Genomic DNA, 23,483 nt, shown 5'->3' with positions numbered 1-23,483 from the left:
TCAACAAGTATTTTTTTGAAACTCTCTTTTGGGTCTAGCAATAATCTAAAGAGAGTAAGTTAAGCTGAAACTTTTAAATTAAGTATCTCTTAAATGGTTTTAAATATGTCACCATGAATAGGGCCTGTGTAAAAAAAGAGCATTAATATGACTCAGAAAACTACCTAAATGGGAAGAAACTTCTAAATGTTCTTGTGGTATTTGATTTTCCATAACTCAACAATGATCCTGATATTAATTAGAGTGGTCCACATCCCCAGTAAGGCAAGACTGGAAAATTAGTGATCAGCTATCTGAGATCTCATCGCAAGAGCCACAAAAATATATACATGCTACTCCCCTGAGAACATGGAACTTAATTTTCTTTTTTTTCTTTTAGGAAGATTAGTCCTGAGCTAACATCTGCTGCCAATCCTCCTCTTTTTGCTGAGGAAGGCAGGCCCTGAGCTAACATCCGTGCCCATCTTCCTCTGCTTTATATGTGGGACGCCTGCCACAGCATGGCTTCTCAAGCAGTGCCATGTCCGCACCCAGGATCTGAACCCACGAACTCCAGCCCGCCGAAGTGGAACGTGTGCCCTTAACTGCTACGCCACTGGGCTAGCCCCTAATTTTCTTTTTAAGGACTTTCCAGTCTATTGCAACATATTCTTAGGAAAGTGAAATTGCAGTGATTTTACTAGTAATAACACAGCTAAACAGAATAAAAAATAACCTGAAATTGAAAAACACCGAATTTTGTAGGAAAATACTCTCTCCTTAAGTTTCGTGATTGCAGAAGGTGCACTGAGCTGGAAGGCAGGAGATCTGGGTTGTGGTCCTGACTCTGTCACTCATCACATGTATAACTGGCTAGTTTTCCCCTCTGTAAAATAAGGGGATGAACTGTCAGTCCTTAAGGTCTGTTCCAGCTCCAAGTCCCTCACTGCATTTGCCTTTCCTGAAAAGTGGAAATCTGGAGTATCGATGGCCCCTCTGCATTAATCATAGCCTGCTGAAAGTGATGGTTAAGACAAGAAGGAAGCACAAAGACATTAAACAGAGCTTGTGTGCATGAGATGGGGAAATGAGTAATTTCCTTCCATTTCTTTTCATAGTACTGTATTAATTTCCAAAGAAATGAAATTCTAAAATTCTCATAAATGGACATCTCTACCCTAAAAAGCAGGCGGTGTGTGCTTACAGAGAGAGAAGGGCTCCTCGGTTTTATGACCAAGCAAGGGCATCATTTCATCCGGCTTTCCTTCAGAGAGATACAGTGCTTGGCATGTGGCCAAAAAGGGGGGTGTGGTCCAGGGGCTGATCGGAGAAGGCAGAGAGAGAGGGCTGGGTAAGTAAGAGTACCTCTGAAATCATTCCTCACACTCTGCTCACCTGCTTTCCCCCAGCAAGTACCAGCTGCACATCCTGTGCCCTTTGTCAGCTTCTCCGAAATGGCCAACAAAATTCTAAGCCAGGAAAGGGACTGTTGGCAGCATAAATCTAGCTTCACTCAAGAACATGGAAGGAGGACAAGGCGGGGTGGGGCAGGACGGAGGGAATCTCCATTTCATTTGGCTCGCACTCTATTTCACAGGGCTCAGAGGATGAATTAGAACCCTCTCTGCACTTACAGCTCGTGCAGTTCAGTGGAATAAAATGGCAAGTTGAATAATCCACGTTCACAACAAAATGGGTGGGGCAAGCTCTTGTCTGTTGTCTGAGGTTCTGGGACTTAAATCATCTATTGCAAAACGCTGTAAAAGAGAATAGACCTCACCTAAGCATACTTCCTTTGCTCCCATCCCACCGTCTTTCCCACCCAAAAGTTTCTTGAATGCTTAAAGGGTTCTGGAATCAGTCTTTGGCCCCAAAGCCTACAGTTTGTGCAGAGACTCACAGAAAAGGCTAGAATTATGCCTTAAAAAAACAAAACAAAACAAAAGAATATTTTTCCAATGCTCAAAGACATAGCCTAATTATTTAATATTTGCTTATTGTCTTTCAAGCAGACATCCTACACCTTGGCCTCAAATGTTCATAGAAAAGTGCCAAGGCAAATAAACAGTCTGTTCTCCTAAATTTCCCTTTACGGCCCCTTCCGACCACACACGCTTATTTTCAGTCTCTAAATAAACTTAGCGCTATACGCCTAGAAGGAAGAGTAAGGTGTTATTGGATTTACTCCCTTGCTCTCCAAAAAGGCCACACCTAAACATCGCAGAGGCGAGGCTCTCTGCAGCTGCCTGGGTGCGGGAATGCGACGCTTGTTACCAGCAAAAACCAAAAGCGTGCTTGGAAACCTGTACCTCCCGCACTTCTCCCCATTCTGTAATTGGGCTTCGGAAGCAGGAAAGACAATTTGCTGGCTGGGCACAGGGAGAGAGAACTCCATCATGCTTTCACTCCCGGCACCTGTTCTGCCAGCTGACACCACCTAACATAAATTAGACCATTAAGAAAAGGCAATATATTAACGGCACTACAATTTGCCAGAAACTACCCCAATCTCCATGCTCCTCACGGCTGGTTTAGCCTGCTTTCTCTCCCACCACCTATTCACCCCAAGCAGAAAAGGGGTGGCAACCACAAAAAATTTCTCCGGCACAGACACAGCCAGTATCTTAACACAAGCAGGGATTCCGACCGAGGGCCACCACCCTCTTTCCCGTGTCCCTGCTTACCATGCAGAGAACACCAGGTCCTCTCAGGGGTCTGGGAATCTGAAATCAACCCACTTTAACCATATCTAACAAATCTGCCCTAAATTACAAAAATAGAAAACGCAAATCAGAAAAACACATCACATGGAGTACAAACCAAAATAGGGGCTGGGGGACATTTGCACATCAGTGCTGCCTATGACCTCCAGGATGGCATGTAAAAGAGACCTGCCCAGCCCAGATCTGGGAGAGTGTTTGACAAAGGGCTTCCAGGAATCCCCATCAACACCAAGGCTTCCTCCCCGCTTCCAAAATGCTCTGAATAAGACCTTCTTTAAGCACTTACTGGGAGCAGCAGCTTCTCTCTGCAATGTGCCTGTGAGTCACGCAGCAGGAGGGGCCCGGGAGCGGGGCAGATCCGAGAGCCCCCAGCTTCCCTGCAGGCTGAGGTCTATGAGACAGCAGCCCAGGAACCGACTTTCCCATTACAGCCTCAGACTGTAATCCATGTGCTTTCAGCGGGCCAGTCCCAGCTGCCCACAGAGCACCACATGATCCGCTCTGACATCACATCAGCCAGACGTGACAGCCCATCCGCAGCCTCTTTCACACTCACAGTTGCATCATTTGGGTGCCCTGGGCTTGCATTTAAGCCGGTGGTACCGAGGAAGGAACTGTTGTTTTCTCACAAAAAAGAAATTTTTTTTTTGCCTGATTCCCTCTGTTTCTAGCAGAAGGAAAAAATAAGCAAGAAAAGCACTTGGATCTGTAAGCAGCCAGAATTCATCAGATATATGGGAAGTAACTGGAGTTCCACGCCTGGTCTGGGAAGGTGAAGAATGAACTACTGTCAAGATGCCAATACCCTGGGAGTGATTTCATCTGCCAATCACTGCCCCCGCCTTGTGTAGATTATCCTTATATAGGTGTGTGTGTGTGTATATATATATATATATCTATATATATAGACAGACAGACATTTAAGTCATAAAATATTGGTGGGTTAAAAAAATATATTGGTGGGTTTTGTATGGATTTTATTTAAACTAGTTACCACTGATTTTAGTTTTCAGATGTTCTCAGGGAGTAACCACTAGACTCGGTGCCATGCACAATAATTGCACTGCGAGGGGATTCACATACAGTCCAGCAGAAATAGACTTACAGACCTAGACAGACAGACAGGTGAGTAGGCAGAAAGTCGGGACCATCTATTCATGCTTGCGCTCATTCATTCAGTAGCCGTTTATTGAGCACCTAGGAGGTTCCTAGCACAAAGCGGGGGATATTAGAATTGGGGCAGGGAGATATTTGAGCAGTGTGCATAGTTTCAAGTAAGATTTCTTTTTATTGGCACAGGGTTTCTAATTTTATTTCTGTGATGTCAAAAAAGTAATAGCTTTATCAAAGCTCCTTATACATAATATGTTCTGTATCTAATACTGAATCTGAAGGCTGATAGTAAAACATGTTTTATCTTAATTTCATTATGATATATAGTAATAAATGTAACCTTTAAGGAAATAACAGCCAAAATTACTGAGCTTTTATGAAGCAAAATCATAGCAAAATCAAGTTAGGCAGCAAGGACCTCCCTAGCCGAGAGGAGAATTCGCTTTCTTTGTCTATTTTAACTGCATTACTTCTGGGATTTTGGTTTATCAACTGTATTTCAGATGTTTATGTAGAAACAGGATCTTCCTGACCAGCTTATAAACCCACTGAATGTCATGCACCTTGGTATTATTTACAGTTATTTGAACATAATAGGTGTTCAATAGGTAATGAGAATAAATGAAGTGACTCAAACAGTTTTATTCTTTACATGGCTTATTCCCAATAGAGATCAAATGGAAATTAGTTGCCCCATGGAATCTCACATTGAGTTCCACAGTCACAGGCAACCTGGTCATCTAGTCAGGGGAAAATATCACAAGCTTGATACATAACAGAGATGACTTTAATATTATATATAGAATGACAAATAGATTATTAGATTAATAATTATATAGACTAATAGATTATTATTAGATTAAATTATTTCCATAACAAAGAGGCTACTAGATACTATTTAAATGCATAAGGACATAGTACAATCCCGTTTAAATGCAAAGAACAAAGACAGCCAGGGGTTTTCATTATTTTGTGATTATTCTGTGGGAAAGAGCATATTAATAAAGTAAAATACAAGAAAATGAAAATGATACATTTTTCTACTCGGGAAGTGTCTTTTTGTTTGGAGTTTCTTGGCGCTTTGCTCATTTTTAACTTTATAAACATAATTAACTTTGAACATTTTAAAATAACGCTTCCCAGAAATGTGACTCTACCAACACCCCACTTAGTGATCTTCTGCCACGATCGCTTACTATACAGGCTAAGTAAAGTGGGAAATTTGGTCTCATAGACAAAATGCTGCTTCCAAAATCTATACAGCTAATCAAAGTTTAATATTCAAAGACAGCTACTGCTAAAACGCTAGTTCCAAGTACCACCATGCTGTGTCTCCTGGACAACAGCAACTGCTTCCACTCTGTCCTCTACACGGCAAACAGAATGTTCTTCTGAATCAGACAGAATCACGCTTTTACTTAAAACCCTTCACTGGTTTCCCTTCTCCTTTAATTCCATACCATGGCCTCTAAACCCCTTCAATAATAGTGCACAGATGTTTCTCAAGTGGTTTTCCTCTCTAGCAAGAAACATATTGAACATTACTTTCCCTGGCTGAGTTATTGTTCTTTAAGCAATTAATACTTATTTTCTGTAATTGATTTATTTCCTTAGGATAGATGATCAGAAATGGAATTATTGAGTCAAAGGATGTGGTCTGCTTCCTAAGTAATAGTGTTGAAGCTAAATATATAGTCTTCCATCCTAAAACTACAACTCCCAACCTCCCTTGCAGCTAGGGGTGGCCTCGTCAGCAGAATTCTACCTCTCTTGCTTAAAAGCAAATTGCTTGTCCTAACTTCTTTCCCCTTCATGCAAGCTGGAACACAGACTTGTCTGTGACCTGCCTTCAACCACACAACTTTAACACTTAGGAAATGGCAGAACAAGAGAATGGAAGGAAATTGGGCCCCTACATGACCACAGAAAGCAGAGCTGCCCTTCCAACCTGGCCCACTCTCCCTGGTTGTATGAAAGAAAAACAAACTTAGGCTCTATCCTAACTAGCACAAGTGGTTGCAACGTTTTCATATCACAACTGAATTCACATTGCCCAATTACTTAGCAGAAAGCGAAAAATCAAGTGACGTTTCCACCAACGTAGACAAGATTACAGTTTTACTGCATTCTTGTCAACACTGAAGCTTATTTCTTTTAAAGAAAATCTACTAATTTGATAAATGAAAAAATAGTATATATTCTCTTTATTATTAGGAAGTTGAACATGATTCAGTATCTATTATTCATTGGTATTCCATCTTTTGAGAATTGCCAGTTCATGTTGTTTTCTATTTTTATTGGATTTTTAATGTTTTTCTTGTCCACTCTGCTGAGCTTCATAGTTTCTCTTTCAATTCTGCTTTGGGAAACATGTAGAACTGTTTTATTGTCATCAAATACGTAATTTTTCTATTGTAATTTGTTCCACTGAAACCTTTCCGAATGCCCACGTTTTGAACCGGAAATAGCATTCCCCACTAAAAGGAATCAGGGCTCTTTGGGGAAAAGGCTGATTTCATATCTGAGGCAGAGAATGTATAAGGGGAGCTTAAGACATCGTCTGATGCCAGAAAGCAAGGAAACCATTGAAGAGCATTGGCATCATGTCCAAGGACGTAGGAATCATGTTGGGGAGACTCCCAAAGGCCAACTTCGTGAAAGCATCTGTTCTGGTTACTGCAGCTGTGCAAAAAGCCAGGCCAAACTTAGCTAAAACAACATTTATTCTTCTTCAAATCCTGTCTGGTCAGGGCTCTGTGGGTCAGCTGGCGTGCACTCCACTCAGCATCACGTGAGCGCCTCAAAAGCTGGAGCCTGAAATCCTCCGAGGGCTCACTCACTCATTCACACGTCTGCTGCCTGGACTTGAACAGCTAAAGTGTGGAACAATCAGGACCCCTTAGTCATCCTCCTGTATCTCTGTGTTGTCTTTCCATGTGCTCACTCCAAAGTGGTGGCTTCCGGGTGACTGGATTTCACTAAAAGCACCAGTCCCAAGAGACTGCTGGGCAGAAGAAATGGAGAAGAGTCAATATCACATTCTAAGAAGAACATGTGGGACCAAATATATCTGTGTAGCTTTCCTTGCTAATACAATCTGTCACAGCATCATGAGGAATATGATAACTGACTGATGCACTTGAATATATAAAATCCTAATGAGGGGCCAGCCCAGTGGCATAGTCGTTAATCTTGGCTCTCCACTTCAGCGGCTTGAGTTTGTGGGTTCAGATCCTGGGTGCCGACATACACACCATTCATCAAACCAAGCTGTGGCAGCATCTCACACACAAAACAGAGGAAGATTGGCACAGATGTTAGCTCAGGGCCAATCTTCCTCAACAAAAAAAACTAATGATACTCAACATAGAAAGAAAAAAACACATTTGCCACATATTAAGATGATGGTTATACCAATTCTTTATTCAAATATTGGTAAAGAGAGAAGTTTAAGTATTAACTCTTTCTTTACCACGTGGAACTCTATTTCAGAATAACAATTAGCTCCAGTTGATGAGGGGAAGCTCTTCTTGACAGAAGAATCCTAATTACTGAATGCAGAAGGACTGACAGAATTGGAAAAATCATCATTTTGCACCTGTAATGGAATAACTGGTTCAGGCAAGAATCAGCTATGGGTGCTAAAAGCATTGAGTATAAAGTTGACAAGGACTGGATAATAATCTGCTACCAAGCTACCAATGCAGAATATTTACTTGTCTCAAGGGGAAAAATCATAACTCTGCAATGGAGAGATGTGGCAATTTTCACATTAACCATTAATCTAGCGACGGAGTTTAGCATCATAAAAAGTAAAAGAACGAGGTATTACGCAACTCCTGATATGATACAATATAATGATCACAGCATCAGCCATGAAATATTCTTGACAAGAGTGTTTTACCTGACTTTAATCACCACTGAGATCAAAATCTCCAGTTTACAGAAATTACAGTGGAGAGTAAACTAAAAGTTACATAAAACAGGAAGAAAACAATGATATACCCAGAAGGTTCAATTCTACCAGGAATTGACCCAGTCTCTTCAACAAGAAAATATAATGAAAAAAGGGAGAGCGGGACTTTTCTGGACCACAGAGCATGAAGGGCCATAACAGCCAAATGGTAAGGGCCATGTAGGTCATTGACTGGATCCTGGCGTGAGCAAATTAGCTCAACACAAAACACTCTTGGGGAACAACTGAGGAAACCTGAATGTGTACTGGGTATTAAAAGACACCAGGGAATTATTTTTAATATTGTAGATGGGATAATAATATTATTGTGCTTAGTTAGGAAAATATTCTTATTTTAGAGATGCATACTAAAGAATGCGAGGGTAAAACAACATGTCTGAAATTTACTTCCAAATTCTTTAAAAAGAAAACAAATATGGAAAGATGTTAGCAATTAGTAAACCTACTTAAGGAATACATGGGGATTTGTCGTACTATTCACTCCATGTATTTTCACGTTTGAAATGTTTTATATAAATCATAATAAAATAGCAAAATTCTTCCCAAGTCCAGGAGTTTTCTAAATATTCACTTCTAATTTTTCTAATTTTTATGGCTTGATTTTTTTTAACCAATTTAAGAATTTAAAAATCATCTGTAAAGGGTTTTTTTGAGTATTTTGTCTATCTCCAATTACCAAACCAATTGTCCTAGAAAATTTTTTTTTAAATGTAGCTTTTATTTTTATTGATTTATTTTTTTGTGTGAGGAAGATTGGCCTTGAGCTAACATCTGTTTGCCAATCTTCCTCTTTTTGCTTGAGGAAGATTGTTCCTGAGTTAATATCTGTAGCAATCTTCCTCTACTTTATTTGGGATGCCACCACAGCATGGCTTGATAAGCAGTGCTAGGTCCATGCCTGGGATCCAAACCTGTGAACCCGGGGCCGCCAAAGCAGAGTGTGCAAACTTAACCACTACGCCACCAGGCTGGCCCCTGTCCTAGAAAATTTCTTAAATAATCCCTCAGTTGTTATATCTCTTTTGTCTTCTATTAAATTATCAATATACTAGAACCTATTTCTGAGATAACTATTGCATTGATTTGTCTATGCTAGCGTTATTTTAATTTAATCATTATAGCTTTATGTAATAATGAAACAACTTTCTCTTTTCAATTTTTAAAGCCATTATTGCCCATTTGGTTTTCCAAGTAAATTCTGAAATTTGCCCCCAAACTCTAAAAGAATCTCACTTTTTTCTTTATATTTTCTATTGGGTTTTGAATAAAATTGAACTGGGTAGCATTATCATTTCTACAATACTGACAATACTGAATCTCACTCAAATTTTAAGAGCTCTAGTTTTAATTTTTCCTCATATTGAGTCACAATGTGCTTTCTTCAAATTCCCCAACCCACTATTTTAGTTCTCCTCCCTGGAGTGATATAAAATTCATGTGCTCCTTCTTCCAAATTACTGAAGAGAGCAATTAAGCTCCCAGTTTATGCAGCCATTTCTTTTTTCTTTTTTTTTTTTTTTTTTTTGAGGAAGATTAGCCCTGAGCTAACCACTGCCAATCCTCCCCTTTTTGCTGAGGAAGACTGGACTGGCCCTGAGCTAACATCCGTGCCCATCTTCCTCTACTTTATATGTGGGACGCCTCCCGCAGCATGGCTGGCCAAGTGGTGCCATGTCCGCACGTGGGATCCGAACCGGGGAACCCCAGGCTGCAGAAGCGGAACGTGTGCACTTAACTGCTGCGCCATCGGGCCGGCCCCTGAAGCCATTCCTTATTTCACGTGATTTTCCACTCTCTTCATTGTCCTGCTACCCACTTCCAAACATGCTCCACTTTGTCAATGTTTCCTCTTGAAATGCGGAACTCGGATCTAAGGACTCACGAATCCAAATATAAGTGATCTGAGAAGCACAAAGAAATGGTATTGTGCCCCTTATTCTGAACCTTCAGCTGTTCCTAATGCAGTCTAGATTTTATCCACTTTTCTTGGCAGCCCTCTACACTACTGGATCACAATGAGCTTGCAGTCAACTAAAATCACTAGAACTTTTCCACTAAATTGTTCTTAAAATAGATCTTCATGCAGATGAATGCTGAATCTATTTGTATACATATGGTCATATGTATCCTTGTGAAATGTCATCTTTTCAATATCGGTCCATCATTTCAGCCTGGCCATAAATCCTAATTCTACCTTCCAAAGCTTTAAAACTTAGTCATCTGTAAATTTAATAAACATGCCTTTTTCTGACCTCCTGCACAGAGTCCGACAAAGAGCAAAGGACTAAGTTCTGTGACAAAATAATCAAATGCTGCCTTCAGGGGATTGCCCAAGGCTGGGATCTTCAGATTGCCTTACCAACTAGGAGGCCTATGGACAACAGGACCAAGGTTATTGGATCTCACTTGCTCTTTGCAAACCCAAACTGACTCCTAGTGATTACTTCTCCCCAATCTGAGTGCTCACAAACCACCTATCTTAAAATTCATTCTAAATTTTGTTGAGGACCATCCAATTGTATATCGAAATCCAAAGTTTATCCCCTTTCTAAAAATATGGATAAAAATCACCCATCACCCAGAATCTCTGCCATTCTCCAGCATTCCTCAAAGAACAGTGACTGTGAATCGCACCTGCAGGTATTTTCATTGTTCTGGTATATCATCCCTAATTGTGGTACCTACATGTACTTTCAAGAAGGGGTTTGCATACGTGTTTGTATTCTCAACCAGATTTTAATATACTTAAGAACAGCATTGAGGGCCAGCTCAGTGGCACAGTGGTTAAGTGCACATGTTCCACTTTGGCAGCCCGGGTCTCGCCGGTTCAGATCTCGGGTGTGGACATGGCACCACTTGGCATGCCATGCTGTGGTAGGTGTCCACATATAAAGTAGAGGAAGATGGGCATGGATGTTAGCTCAGGGCCAGTCTTCCTCAGCAAAAAGAGGAGGATTGGCAGCAGATGTTAGCTGAGGGCTAATCTTCCTCAAAAAAACAAACAAACAAAAACGAAAAAACAGCGTTGAGTCACATTCAGTTCAATTCAACCCACATTTAATGAGCGTCAGGTATTTTAACAGCAACTGTGATAGGAGACACAGAGAGACAACAGAGAGAACAGAAGCAGGGGTGTAGCACAGCATAGTGTTTGCAAGGACTAGAAACAGTTCTGCCCTGCTGGCCTGAGAGTTACGGAGGAGCAGGAAATGAGGATGAAGGGTGTTTAAAAGACACCTCAACCAGAGAGGGCCCTGGAAGCCAGGCTAACAAACTTCAGCTTATAGGAGAAAGTTGGGAACACCCACCCAAGAGCCACCCACTCGTTTTGTCTGCCCCACACAATCTTAAACACAAAGGTACAAAGAGCTACATGTGTACTTTGTCACAGTCCCTGCCTTCTTGTCTTACACTGCCACTAGAATATTAGCTCTTGGAGCACTGAGCCTTTGTCTGCTCCTTTATAACAGTCTACTCTGTGCCTAGATCAGTGCCTTGTATACGGGAAGCATCAAAAAGGAAACGTTGGTCTGAGATCTCAATAGACGCAGAAAATGCAATACACAAAATTCAACATCCTTTCATGATAAAACTCTCAACATATTAGGTACAGATGAAATGTGTATCAACACAATAAAGGCCATATATGATAAACCCACAGCTAACATCATACTCAACAGGGAAAAGCAGAAAGCTTTTCCTCTAAGATCAGGAACAAGACAAAGGTGCCCACTCTCACCACTTCTATTCAACACAGCACTGGAAGGCCAAGGCAGAGCAATCAGACAAGAAAAAGAAATAGAAGGCATCTCAATCAGAAAAAAAGAAATAAAACTGTCTCTGTTTGCAGATGATATAATCTTATACATAGAAAACCCGAAAGACTCCACCAAAAAAATGTTAGAAATACAAACAAATTCAGTAAAGTTACAGTATAAAAAAAATACAACGAGTTGCATTTCTATACACTAACTACAAACTACCAGAAAGAGAAATTAAGAAAACAATCCCATTTATAATAGCATAAAAAACAATAAAATACTTAGGAATAAATTTAACCTAGAAGGTGAAAAATCTCTACACTGAAAACTGTAACACATTGATGAAAGAAACTGAGGAAAACACAAATAAATGGAAAGATATTCTTTTTTCATAGATTAGAAGAACTGATGTTGTTAAACTTCCCCATTTATTTTTTCTTGTCTCAATGAAAACTAGACCAGGTATGAGTACCGAAGGATGTCTTGTTCCAGGCTATGACTTAGCTATGTGACCCTGCGCCAGCTATTCAAACTCTCAGTGCCTATTTCTTAATTTGTAAAATGTCCATACTATGCAAAGCAATCTACAGATTCAATGCAATCTCTATCAAAAGTCCAATGGTGGGGCCAGCCCAGCGGCACAGCAGTTAAGTTCACACGTTCCACTTTGGCAGCCCAGGGTTCACCAGTTCGGATCCTGAGTGTGGACCTAGCACCGCTCATCAAGCCATGCTGTGGAAGGCATCCCACATATAAAGTAGAGGAAGATGGGCATGGATGTTAGCTCAGGGCCAGTCTTCATCAGCAAAAAAGAGGAGGATTGGCAGCAGATGTTAACTCAGGGCTAAACTTCCTCAAAAAAAATAAATAAATAAAAATTAAAAAGTCCAATGGCATTTTTTACAGAAATAGAAAAGACAATCCTAAAATTTGTGTAGAAATACTAAAGACCCCAAATAGCCAAAGCAATCTCAAGAAGGAAGAACAAAGCTGAAGACATTACACTTCCTAACTTCAAATTCTGTTACAAAGCTATAGTAAAGCCGTATGATACTGGTATAAAAACAGATACATAAATTGATAGAGAGCCCAGAAATAAACCCATGCATACATGGCCAACTAATCTTTGACAAGGGAACCAAGAACACGCAATGAGAAAAGAATAGTCTCTTCAATAAATGGTGTTGGGAAAACTGGATATCCACATGCAAACGAATGACACTGGAGCACTATCTTTTACCACACACAAAAATTAACTCAACATGAATTAAAGACTTAAATGTAAGACCTGAAACTCCTAGAACAAAGCACAGGGAAAAAGCTCCTCGACATTGCTCTTGGCAGTGATTTTTTTGGATATGACACCAAGAGCACAGGCAACAAAAGCAAAAATCAACAAATGGAACTCCATCAAACTGAAAAGCTTCTGCACAGCAAAGGAAACAATCAACAAAATGAAAAGGCAGCCTATGCAATGGGAGAAAATATTACATGCAAACCATATATCTAAGGGGTTGATATTAAAAATACATAAAGAACTTATACAACTAAATAGCAAAGAAACAAATAATCCAATTTAAAAATTGGCAGAGGACCTAAACAGACATTCTTCCAAAGACATACAAATGGCCAGAGGGTGCATGAAAAGGTGCTCGACATCAGTTAATCATGAGGGAAAGGCGAATTAAAACCACAATGAGCCAACACCTCACACTTGTTAGGATGGCTTTTACTAAAAAGACAAGAGATAGCAAGTGTTGGCAAGGATGTGGAGGAAAGGGAACAAACTCCTGGATTCTTCTGGAAGGACGCAGCATCTTGATATTCAGTGCTGTTGCCACATACCCCTCTCCTGACATACACGCATACATACATTCATTAGTATACACACACAAAACAACACTACCAGAGCTCCTCCTTTTAAACAAAGTCTTGTTTCAAAGACTGTAAGATTGGCCATGTGTTGATGATTGTGGAAGCTAGGTGATGGACACACGGGGCTTCATTATACTGTTCTCCCTACTTTTGAATATATTTGAAAATTTCAATACTAAAAATACTTTTTAACTACTTGAAAAGTTACCATGTCATTTATTCACCAAACATCCATTATACCAAACACTACTAAACAATCACACCGAGATGACTAAGACATGATCTCTATCTAGGGTTACCAAATAAAATATGCAGGAGGCCTGCCCAGTTCAATTTGAATTTCAGATAAACAACAAATAATATGTTTTTAGTGTGAGTATATTCCATGCAATGCTTGGGATATTTATTCTCTCACATTTCTGGCATTGAAAAGCCTGAAATCAGTTTCACTAGGTTGAATCAGGGTGTGAGCAGAACTGCATTCCCTCCCAATGCAAATTTTCTAGGAGAAAATCTGCCTCATGCCTCCTCTAGATTCTGGTGGCTGCTGGCTTTCCTTGGCTTATGGCTACATCACTCCAATCTTCAAGGCCAACATCTTCTAATCTCTGTCTGCTCTGCCTTTTCATTGCCTCCTCTTCTGCGTCTGTGTCAAATCTCCTCCTGCCTGTCTCTTATAAGGACACTTGTGATGGCATTTAGGGCCCACCTGGATAATCCAGAATAATCTTGCCATCTCAAGATCTGTAACGTAGTCAGATCTGCAAAGACCGTTTTTCCAAATATGGTCACATTTAAGTGTTCCAGGAATTAGGACCTGATATCTTTGGGGGTCATTATTCAGCCTACCATAGGGGCCATGATAGACATATACCAGGGGACACTAGAGAAACAGAGAGGAGATGACAGTTCAATTAGGAAGGAGTGGGAAGAAGAGGCAGATGTCAAGAAAGGCTTCCAAAATCATTGATGTTGGAGAACATAGATTACTAAAGCAGCAGTGATAATGACACCCAGCAATCAGACCAACCAGAACAGACATCAGCTGTAAATAACTACTGCAGACTCCCAGTGAGTACCAGTTGAGCATCAGTCTTGCTAACAGGTGTAAGGCTGGAGGCTTGCTACAGGAGAATAAATAAGAAGCAGCAACTGAATGACAAACCTTCTTTACACGTGGCTCCTAATCTACCACTTAGGGAAGCTAGAAGGCAAGAAGACTTTTCCCTGTGTAGTTTGAAGAGAGTAGCCCCAAAGCTCCTACCCCACTGCCAGTCATTGTTTTTCTTTCTGTGTCTTCTACCTTGCTCTTCAAAACTTCCCCACCCCTTCGATTATTTTTTGTCAACCCCCAATTTACTCAAAATTTGTACTCAGTAATTTTGATTTAATTATTTTTTCATAGAATAAAGTGCTTTGTGGAAAAAAATTCTAGCAATATAAGATTATATAAAGTAATAATTCCCCTCTCCTCCAACTAACCCCACTTCCCAAAAATAAGCACAGTCACAGACATATCAAGACCTTATCTATATGTATATAAGCACTTGTATATTTAAATGAACAGGAAGGAGCAATCACTTAGCTGTTGGCAAAAAATGATAATCAAAACAATGCTACTTCTGTTTGACAAATATTAATGTACAACTGAAATTTCACAATGTTATAAACTATTTAGACCACAATTAAAAACTTTAAGAGAAAACAAAAAACAATGCTACATCAGCCCAGTATGCTCCCAAAAAGCAGCAAATTATGTGCCCCTTCCTGTAGGATTGTGTGATCCAATCTCACAGGAAATATCTCTAATTCATAAATTATTAATTCTGTAGTGCATCCTAAAAGAAGATTGGCAATAGAGCAACCATCAAAACATCGTCAACAAGAATTTCCCCTAATCTCCCCCTAAAACTTTCACCCTAATAGTCTTCTTGGCTGTCACACAGACACCTCCAATATAAATTATCTCAAACTGAATTTATCATCTTGCCTAAGAAATTGCTACTCACCTAGTAGGCAAGCCAGAAACCAGAGAGGTACCCTTTCCCCCCACATCATAGATCCCAAAAATGGCCAAATCCTGGAAAAGAGCACTCAAATTTAGAAACTTCCCTCCATTCCTGGACTGGTACCAAAAACTCCTGAGTGCTCTCCCAGACTCCCGTCTTCCCCTCCCCTCACCCATTCTCCACATGCAGCTAGAGTCATCTTTGCAGAACACAAGTTTCATTCTGATGCACCCTTTCTTCAAGCTCTTTAATGAGTCTCCACTGCTCACAGAACAGAGTCCTAAAGAGGGTTGATAAGACCCCAGATTAGGCAGCTCCTGCTTCTCTCTCTGGCTTCATCTCACACCCACACAATCTGGTCTCAAACCACGCTTGCCTTTTCTCCATTTTCTTAAGAATGCATTGTATCTGCTGTTTCTTATAAGAAAGAGCTGTCCTTTTCCTGCTTAGCTAATTCCCGTTCACTCCGTAGGTGTTAATTTAGTTATCGGTATCTCTCGGCAGTCTTCCCCAGTTCTCTTAGTCTGAGTTAGGCACCTCTTCTCTGTGCTGCCTCAGCACCCTGTGCTTTCTCTGTCATTTATTATATTTCTCAATTGTAACGGCCTATTCACTTGTCTTTCACCACCACTGGGCCACAGATCACAGACGTTTGCAGTCTCAGGATCTAGCATAGTACCGAGGACACAGTAGGATCTCAATAAATTATTGTTAAATTTGCTGTTAGCGCCAACTGATTCTGACTCCTAGCGACCCTGTGTTCAGCAGAGTGGAACCCAGCCCATCTTTTTGTCCCGTCCTCTCACCTTCCAGCACTCTATCAGACAATGCTCTGCTGCTATTCACAGGGTTTTCATGGCCAGTTTCTTCAGAAGTGGGTGGCCAGGTCCTTCTTCCTAGTCTGTCTTGGTCTGGAAGCTCCGCAGAAACCTGTCCACCATGGGTGACCCCACTGGTATTTGAAACACGGGTGGCATAGCTTTCAGCATCACAGCAACAGGTAGCTGTCACAGTCTGACAACTGACAGATGGAGGGTGGGGCAACTGCCGTGAGACCACCAAATCGTAACCACTAGACCACCAGGGCTGGCTAATGAAATTGGTAAATAAGTGGAACTAAATAGATAGAAAGAGTAACGCAGATCTTCAGTAGCAAGGCACTGTACGTGAATGCTCAGGAAGGCAGTCCAATGCATGGCTTGAGTGTAATAAATCAAATGACAGCATGATTGTTTACAGCATTTTCTTGACTTGGGCACAAGACAAATAGATCCCATCCAAAAAAATGAGCCCATTCTTCTCTCTACAGGAAGAAAATCAGACTATGATTCAGTTGCAAATAGATGTCCTCCTTATCCTTCCGCATTTATACAGAAAGCAGAAGTCGTAACATAACAGCAGAGCTGGCTGATTCCTCTGGGCTCTGCGTGTTTCTGCCGTTACTATGGACCAGCGAATAGTCCTCACTCTGCAGGTTCAGAGCTCAGGGTTATTATTTCACTCAAAAGAGGAAAGTCAGTGAGGCAGACTTTCTCAACAGGGCTTGTTCATCTGAACACAAAATACAGAAAATTATTTGACTGATTATTTCTCGATTCTTTCAAGGATGGCAAATAACTAGTAACATTCCAGAGGTAAAGAGCAGTTAATTCATTACATACAATGGATGCCTTATAGCTGTGAGGACTTATTTCATTCCCAGAACTCCAGAGGGCTTGAAGCTCATGAAGTCAACTCTCTCTCTATATATAGTTTATATATATATATATATATATATATATATATATATATTCACTAATTTGTAAAAGAAAATACATGTGTCACCAAAACTAGAATACAGTATCATTACTAACAATGAAGTGGCTTGAAAAATATGGACTTTAGAGCCAAAAGGATTAAATGCTTTTAAAGGGTACTTTAATTGAGCTGTCATATCTTGGTGACTCATTCTTCCTCCCTAGAAAGATAACAGGCTGTGAGTTCTTTGAGAGAAGGAATCACATTTGTCTTGGCTTCACTTTTTATTGAAATTCAAACTCCTAACAACTAACATACTGCATGGCACATACTCCAGTTAATTGACTGAATGGATGGATGAATGAATAAATTGTATTGCAATACTTCCTGAATTATTTTCTATTGGCATTTCATTTCATATATGATGTGTGGATTCGTAGTCATTCATTGAACAAACACCTACTATGTGCATGGATCCTAAGCTAGGAAATGAGACAGGTTATGCATTGTATGTCACAATTCATGTGCTTTCAGATTAATCTACTACTTCATACCCATTAGTATAACATTATCAAAAGACCAGAAAATAACAAGTGTTGGTGAGTACGTGGAGAAATTGGAACCTTTGTGCACTGCTGGTGGGAATGTAAAATGATGAAGCTGCTGCAGGAAACAGAAACATAATTGCCAAAAGATGAAAGCAACCCAAGAGTCCATTGACAGAATAATGGATAGACAAAATGTGGTATATATAAACAATGGAATATCATTCAGCCATAAAAAGAAGGAAATCCTGACACATCTACAATACGGATGAATCTTGATGACGCTATGCTAAGTGAAATAAGCCAGTCACAAAAGCACAAATACTGTATGATTCCACTTATATGAGGTATCTAGAGTAGTCAGATTTATAGAGACAAAAGGTAGAATGGTGGTTGCCAGGGGCTGGGGCTGGGGAGTTATTGTTTAATGGGTATAGAGTTTCAGTTTGGGAAGAAAAAAAGGTTCTAGAGATGGATGGTGGTGATGGTCGCACAGCAGTGTGAATGGACTTAATGCCACTGAACTGTGCACTGAAAATGGTGAAAATGGTAAAGTTTATGTTATATATATTTTACCACAATTTTTTTTTAAGATTTTATTTTTCCTTTTTCCCCCTAAAGCCCCCTGGTACACAGTTGTGTATTTTAGTTGTGGGTCCTTCTAGTTGTGGCACGTGGGACACCGCCTCAGCGTGGCTTGAGGAGCATTGCCATGTCCGTGCCCAGGATCCAAACCGGCCAAACCCTGGGCTGCCGAAGTGGAGCGCGAGAACTTAACCGCTGGGCCATGGGGCCGGCCCACCACAATTTTTTTTTAAAAGATCAACCTCGTTGTTCTTTCTTATCCTGTCCCTGGATCTTGACATCTATCTTAAGCATCTGTAGATCTTGTTCATCTTTCATAGAGAAAAATAGTAATCCACTTTACCTGAGCATCAGGACTCTAAGCAACTGCGGCCAATCTTGGATTACTTCACCTTGGAATGCAGGACTAGTCATCATCATGTCAAGTCTGAGTGACACATCCAAAGGCGAGGTTTCTAGAAATTGGATTTAGTTGGCTTTGCACTGTTTGGAGTTAGAGCTGGGGTTAGAAATGGAGCACAGTGGAGAACAGTAATCTGGACCCTTGTCCTACATTTACTGGAAGGTAACATCCACAGATTACACAGCTTCTGTAGTAGCCGAGTGCTCTCTGTTCCCACTCCAGTTATTCTCCAGTTTAGTCTCCAAGGAATCCAAAGGAAGTAGAATTGGATTTGTAAGGAGACAGGGAGGGCATTCAGACTTGTGCAGCACGTACCAGACACTGCCATGGGTGCTTGACAGTGATTGTTTCATCTGATTCTCATGACAAATTATTATCTTCATTTCACAGGTAGACAAATTAAGGCTCAGAGCAATTAGCATTTCCCAAAGACAGGATGCTTGCAAGTCCTAGGACTAGGATTCAAACTTAACGATTTCCTGACTCTGTAGCCCAGGCTCACTTTATTGCTCTGTCTCACAGTTGCCTACAGTCAATTTCTGCCACTGGCTCCTCCTTGGAAAGAGCTTTGTTACCCTCAGATCACAAATCTATACCCAAATCCTCATGTTGGCAGGCAAATAAGGTTCCTGGCAGCAAGTTCATTCTTTGATGAAAGCACTTAAGATTGATTCCCAGCTAGAATAATTAGGGGCGACAGAAGAAAGTGCTTCTTATCTCTGCATTCAGCACCTCTCTTGGCCCGAAAAGGAAAACAGAGCCATGAACTCATTGATGAAACAAATTAAACCCAATTCCTGAAAATTACTAAGTATAAATTCAGCCTTGGATATTGTACTCCCCTGCAAGCATAAGAGGCCTTGTAGGCTTAATTATACTAAAATTGCATTTCCAGGAGTTTTTGTTATGGTATTGGTTTTCATTTATTGGCTAGGAATAGACAAAGCAATAAACAAATGAGACAACTACATACTCTGCTTTGATTAATCATTTAATTAAATATCTTCTAACAAATGACCTCTTCCAGACAAGAGGAGACTTGTCTATCAAAATCCTGTAATGAATACATCAAATTCTTATAAATTAAATCTTAATACACAGCAACTGATTTTATAAGACAACCAAGTAAAAAATCTGTGCAAATAAACTATTAACTACCTGAAAACTTTCCAAAGGATTTTCATGACTTTTTATAGCTTGTCTTAAAATGAAATTCACTTTTGCCAAAGAAGCACTTGAAAGCTCTCTTTTGCATTGTTAAATGTCTTCCAACACATTGGCCTGGGGTGGGGAATCAACAATTTGTCACTCTATAAACCACAACTGAAATATGATGATACTGGGGGCGGGAGAGCTGCTCGTAACTCAGTGGAGGAAATAATCTCATTTCTCTCCGAGCTTCACTTTTCCCATCTGTGAAAGATGGAATTGAACAAAATTATCTCTAGAGATATTTCAGTCTTTGAGTTTCTATGATTTGGTTATTCAGCAATATGATAAATCAAAATATAAAATATTTCCTATCTAATTCTTAGTAAGTACTGGCATGACAAGATAAAATTCTTAACAAGGAGTTTTCAGGGTAAATAATAATGATAAAAACTACTTGTCTTATAACTAGTTTTCTAAGTAATTATTAGGTAACTAATATGCCTTTAATATAATTAAATTCTTTGAACAAAATATAAATATTATTCCAGCCTTTCACATCATAATTTTGATATGAACCACTTTAACACCTTAACTATTGGCTCATTTGTGACTTGTTTTAATTCCTTGGACAAAAAAAGTTAATCAATGGTATCAAAAGATATAAAAACTGGGGCCAGCCCAGTGACGTAGTAGTTAAGTTCACGTGTTCTGCTTCTATGGCCCAGGGTTCACGGGTTCAGATCCTCAGCACGGACCTACACACCACTCATCAAGCCATGCTGTGGCAGCGTCCCACATACAACAAATAGAGGAAGATTGGCAGAGATGTTAGCTTAGGGACAATCTTCCTCAAACAAAAGGAGGAAGATTGGCAACAGATGTTAGCTCAGGACCAATCTTCCTCACCAAAAAAAACCCCAAAAAATAAAAACTGATTTAAAAATTTTCTTGGGGCTGGCCCAGTGGTGTAGTGGTTAAGTTCGCACATTCCTCTTTGATGGCCTGGGCGGGGTTCACTGGTTCGGATCCGGGGTGTGGACATGGCACCTCTTGGCAAGCCATGCTGTGGTAAGCGTCCCACATATAAAGTAGAGGAAGATGGGCACAGACGTTAGCTCAGGGCCAGTCTTCCTTAGCAAAGAGAGGAGGATTGATGGCAGATGTTAGCTCAGGGCTGATCTTCCTCAAAAAAAAAAAATTCTTATACTAACTACAGCAGAAAAAATATTTGGTCTGCTACAAGATAAATAAGAAACATACAGATGCTACACGGCATATAATTTTCTGCCTTCCACGTAGCTGGTTTGCTTCTATTTTAGAAACAGCAAGGGGCCAGCCCCGTGGCTGAGTGGTTTTGCTGATTTGGATCCTGGCACAGACATGTCACTGCTCGTCAAGCCATGCTGAGGTGGCGTCCCACACAGCAGAACTGGAAGGACCTACACCTAGAATACACAACTATGTACTGGGGGGCTTTGGGGAGAAGAAGAAAACACATTGGCACAGCCGTTAGCTCAGGTGCCAATCTTAAAAAAAAAGAAAAAGAAACATGGAGAAATAAAAAGCCAAAAGGAAGGAGAGAAATAGAAAAGTTTTGCCCTGATACGAAGGAGGATGTGAATTTTATTTGCATGATATCCTATTCTTTTGTGGTTGTTTTATTATAAATTTGATACATACTTATTATAGAACGCTTTGGAAAAGAGTGCATTATTTTTAAACTTACCATCTGTTACCTCAAAACTAAATTTTTTTGAATAACATAAACTCATCATTCCTTTTGATCCAAAATTTAAGGTATTTGGATATTCTATCTAGGCAGATGCTGATGTTTTCAATTCTCATATCTAACCAAGTACAGGCAGCTCTAGAGGTAAGAGTTTTTCTTAACCTCCACCTCGATTTTCCAACACCTATGACTTTAGTTCCTAAGAAACTTCCTGAATAAGATCAAATCTTTTTACAAACGTGCGCCCTGATCTATGCCTGTCTCCAAAAATCTAAGCTTTTGCTTATTCCTTCTGATTCAAGAAAACTGAGATCATCAGGTCAAGTCTCTCCTAGTCTGAGGATCCCCTTTACAACTTTCCTGACAGGTAACTAACCAGTTTCTTTTTTTTTTTTTTAAAGATTTTTTTATTATTTTTTTCCCCCAAAGCCCCCTGGTACATAGTTGTATATTCTTCGTTGTGGGTCCTTCTAGTTGTGGCATGTGGGACGCTGCCTCAGCGTGGTCTGATGAGCAGTGCCATGTCCACGCCCAGGATTCGAACCAACGAAACAGTGGGCCGCCTGCAGCAGAGCGCGCGAACTTAACCACTCAGCCACGGGGCCAGCCCCTAACCAGTTTCTATTTAAACTCCAAACACAGAGTTCCCCTGTTTTCTGTCCCCACAAAATTCTTATGCCAAAGCCCTAACCCTGTGTGGCTGTATTTGGAGACGGGGCTGCTAAGGAAGTACTGAGGTTAAATGAGGTTATAAGTGCAGAGCCCTGATGCAATAGGATTAGTGTCGTTTTAGGAAGACACCCCAGAGTTCGCTCTCTTCCTCCACTGAGGAAAGACAAATGAGGACACAGGGAGAAGGCAGCCACGTGCAAGCCAGCAAAGAGCTCTCACCAGAGACGGAATCAACCAGAACCTTGACCGTGGACTTCCAGCCTCCAGAACTGTGAGAATACACATTTCTCTCATTTAAGCTGCCCAGTCTATGGTATTTTGTTACAGCAGCTGACTAATAACCCTGCTTCACAAGGTGACCAGTTCCGCTCTCAAACAACTCTAGGTGTTAGAAAGTTCCTATTTTAAGCAGAAATCTGCTTTCTGCAACTTTGACCCAATAATTCAGCTTCTGCTTTTTGGGGCTACATGGAATAAATTTAACCCCTCTTCTCAACTGAAAAAAATCAATGAAGAGTCTCAGGCATTTTAACAATTCTGTCTTATCCTTTAGGTCCTGTCTTTCCTAGAATGTTCTAATTTATCAAAACTCTCTTTAAAACATGGGAGCTAGAAAGACTCCTCAAATCCTCTATAAATGTGAATAATACAGGGATGCTATACTTTGCTAAATTAGTTCTAATATGTAGCATTTTCCTGAAGAAAAACTACTTTCTATTTCTGCCTACCCTTAAAAACGTTTAAGAAGGGAACAACCAACGAGGCTACACATCTAGGAAGAAAAACCTTCTGTAAGCCCCCTCACCCTGCTCAGAAATCAACAAGGGAGACTTCAAGAGCAACTGGCTGGAGACCCGATGCTACACAAAGATAAACGAGTACATCATGAGGCCAGATTATTTCTATTTACCTCAAGGTCACTGTGGACAAAGAAGCCATTCATTCCTTCTCAGGAGGAAAATTCATGTATGTTTATCACCTTTCTTAAGTCCAAAATGTCTAAATCAGTCTCCTCTTATTCATTCTTTTTTCCTCCAGGGACAAACTAAGTAGACCAGTGCCCATTTACGTCTGTTCTCTCTACTCCATCAGAAGAGCAAAGAAGCCTAACCCTTTGGTGCTTGGGGAAGTCCTCAGTGATCCCTCGCTGTCACCATCTTGGGGAACTCTCTGGTGCTGCTTCCAAGGATCAAAGAGAGAGGAGATTTTTGCCTTCAAGTCCTG

The 23,483-nt window shown here is 40.4% G+C and overlaps 1 protein-coding gene across 6 annotated transcripts in view; it reads right to left on the bottom strand.

Annotated features, from left to right (window-relative positions):
• ANK2 (ankyrin 2) overlaps positions 1 to 23,483 on the bottom strand; it is a 627,576-nt gene that overhangs the window by 525,050 nt on the left and 79,043 nt on the right. Inside the window, exon 1 of one of the 6 annotated variants that reach the window (XM_070504620.1) lies at positions 2,989 to 3,153. The exons of 1 other annotated variant lie outside the window; for it this stretch is intronic. The gene's annotated coding sequence lies outside the window, so the exon portion shown is untranslated. Of the gene's footprint in view, positions 1 to 2,988; positions 3,154 to 23,483 lie in introns of those variants that run through there. 4 more of the 6 variants (XM_070504623.1, XM_070504608.1, XM_070504625.1 and 1 more) reach the window with 4 other exon arrangements.

This window comes from Equus asinus, chromosome 3, assembly GCF_041296235.1.
Source record: "Equus asinus isolate D_3611 breed Donkey chromosome 3, EquAss-T2T_v2, whole genome shotgun sequence".
NCBI classification, from domain to species: domain Eukaryota; kingdom Metazoa; phylum Chordata; class Mammalia; order Perissodactyla; family Equidae; genus Equus; species Equus asinus.
This window is presented reverse-complemented; position numbering and strand designations above follow the sequence as displayed.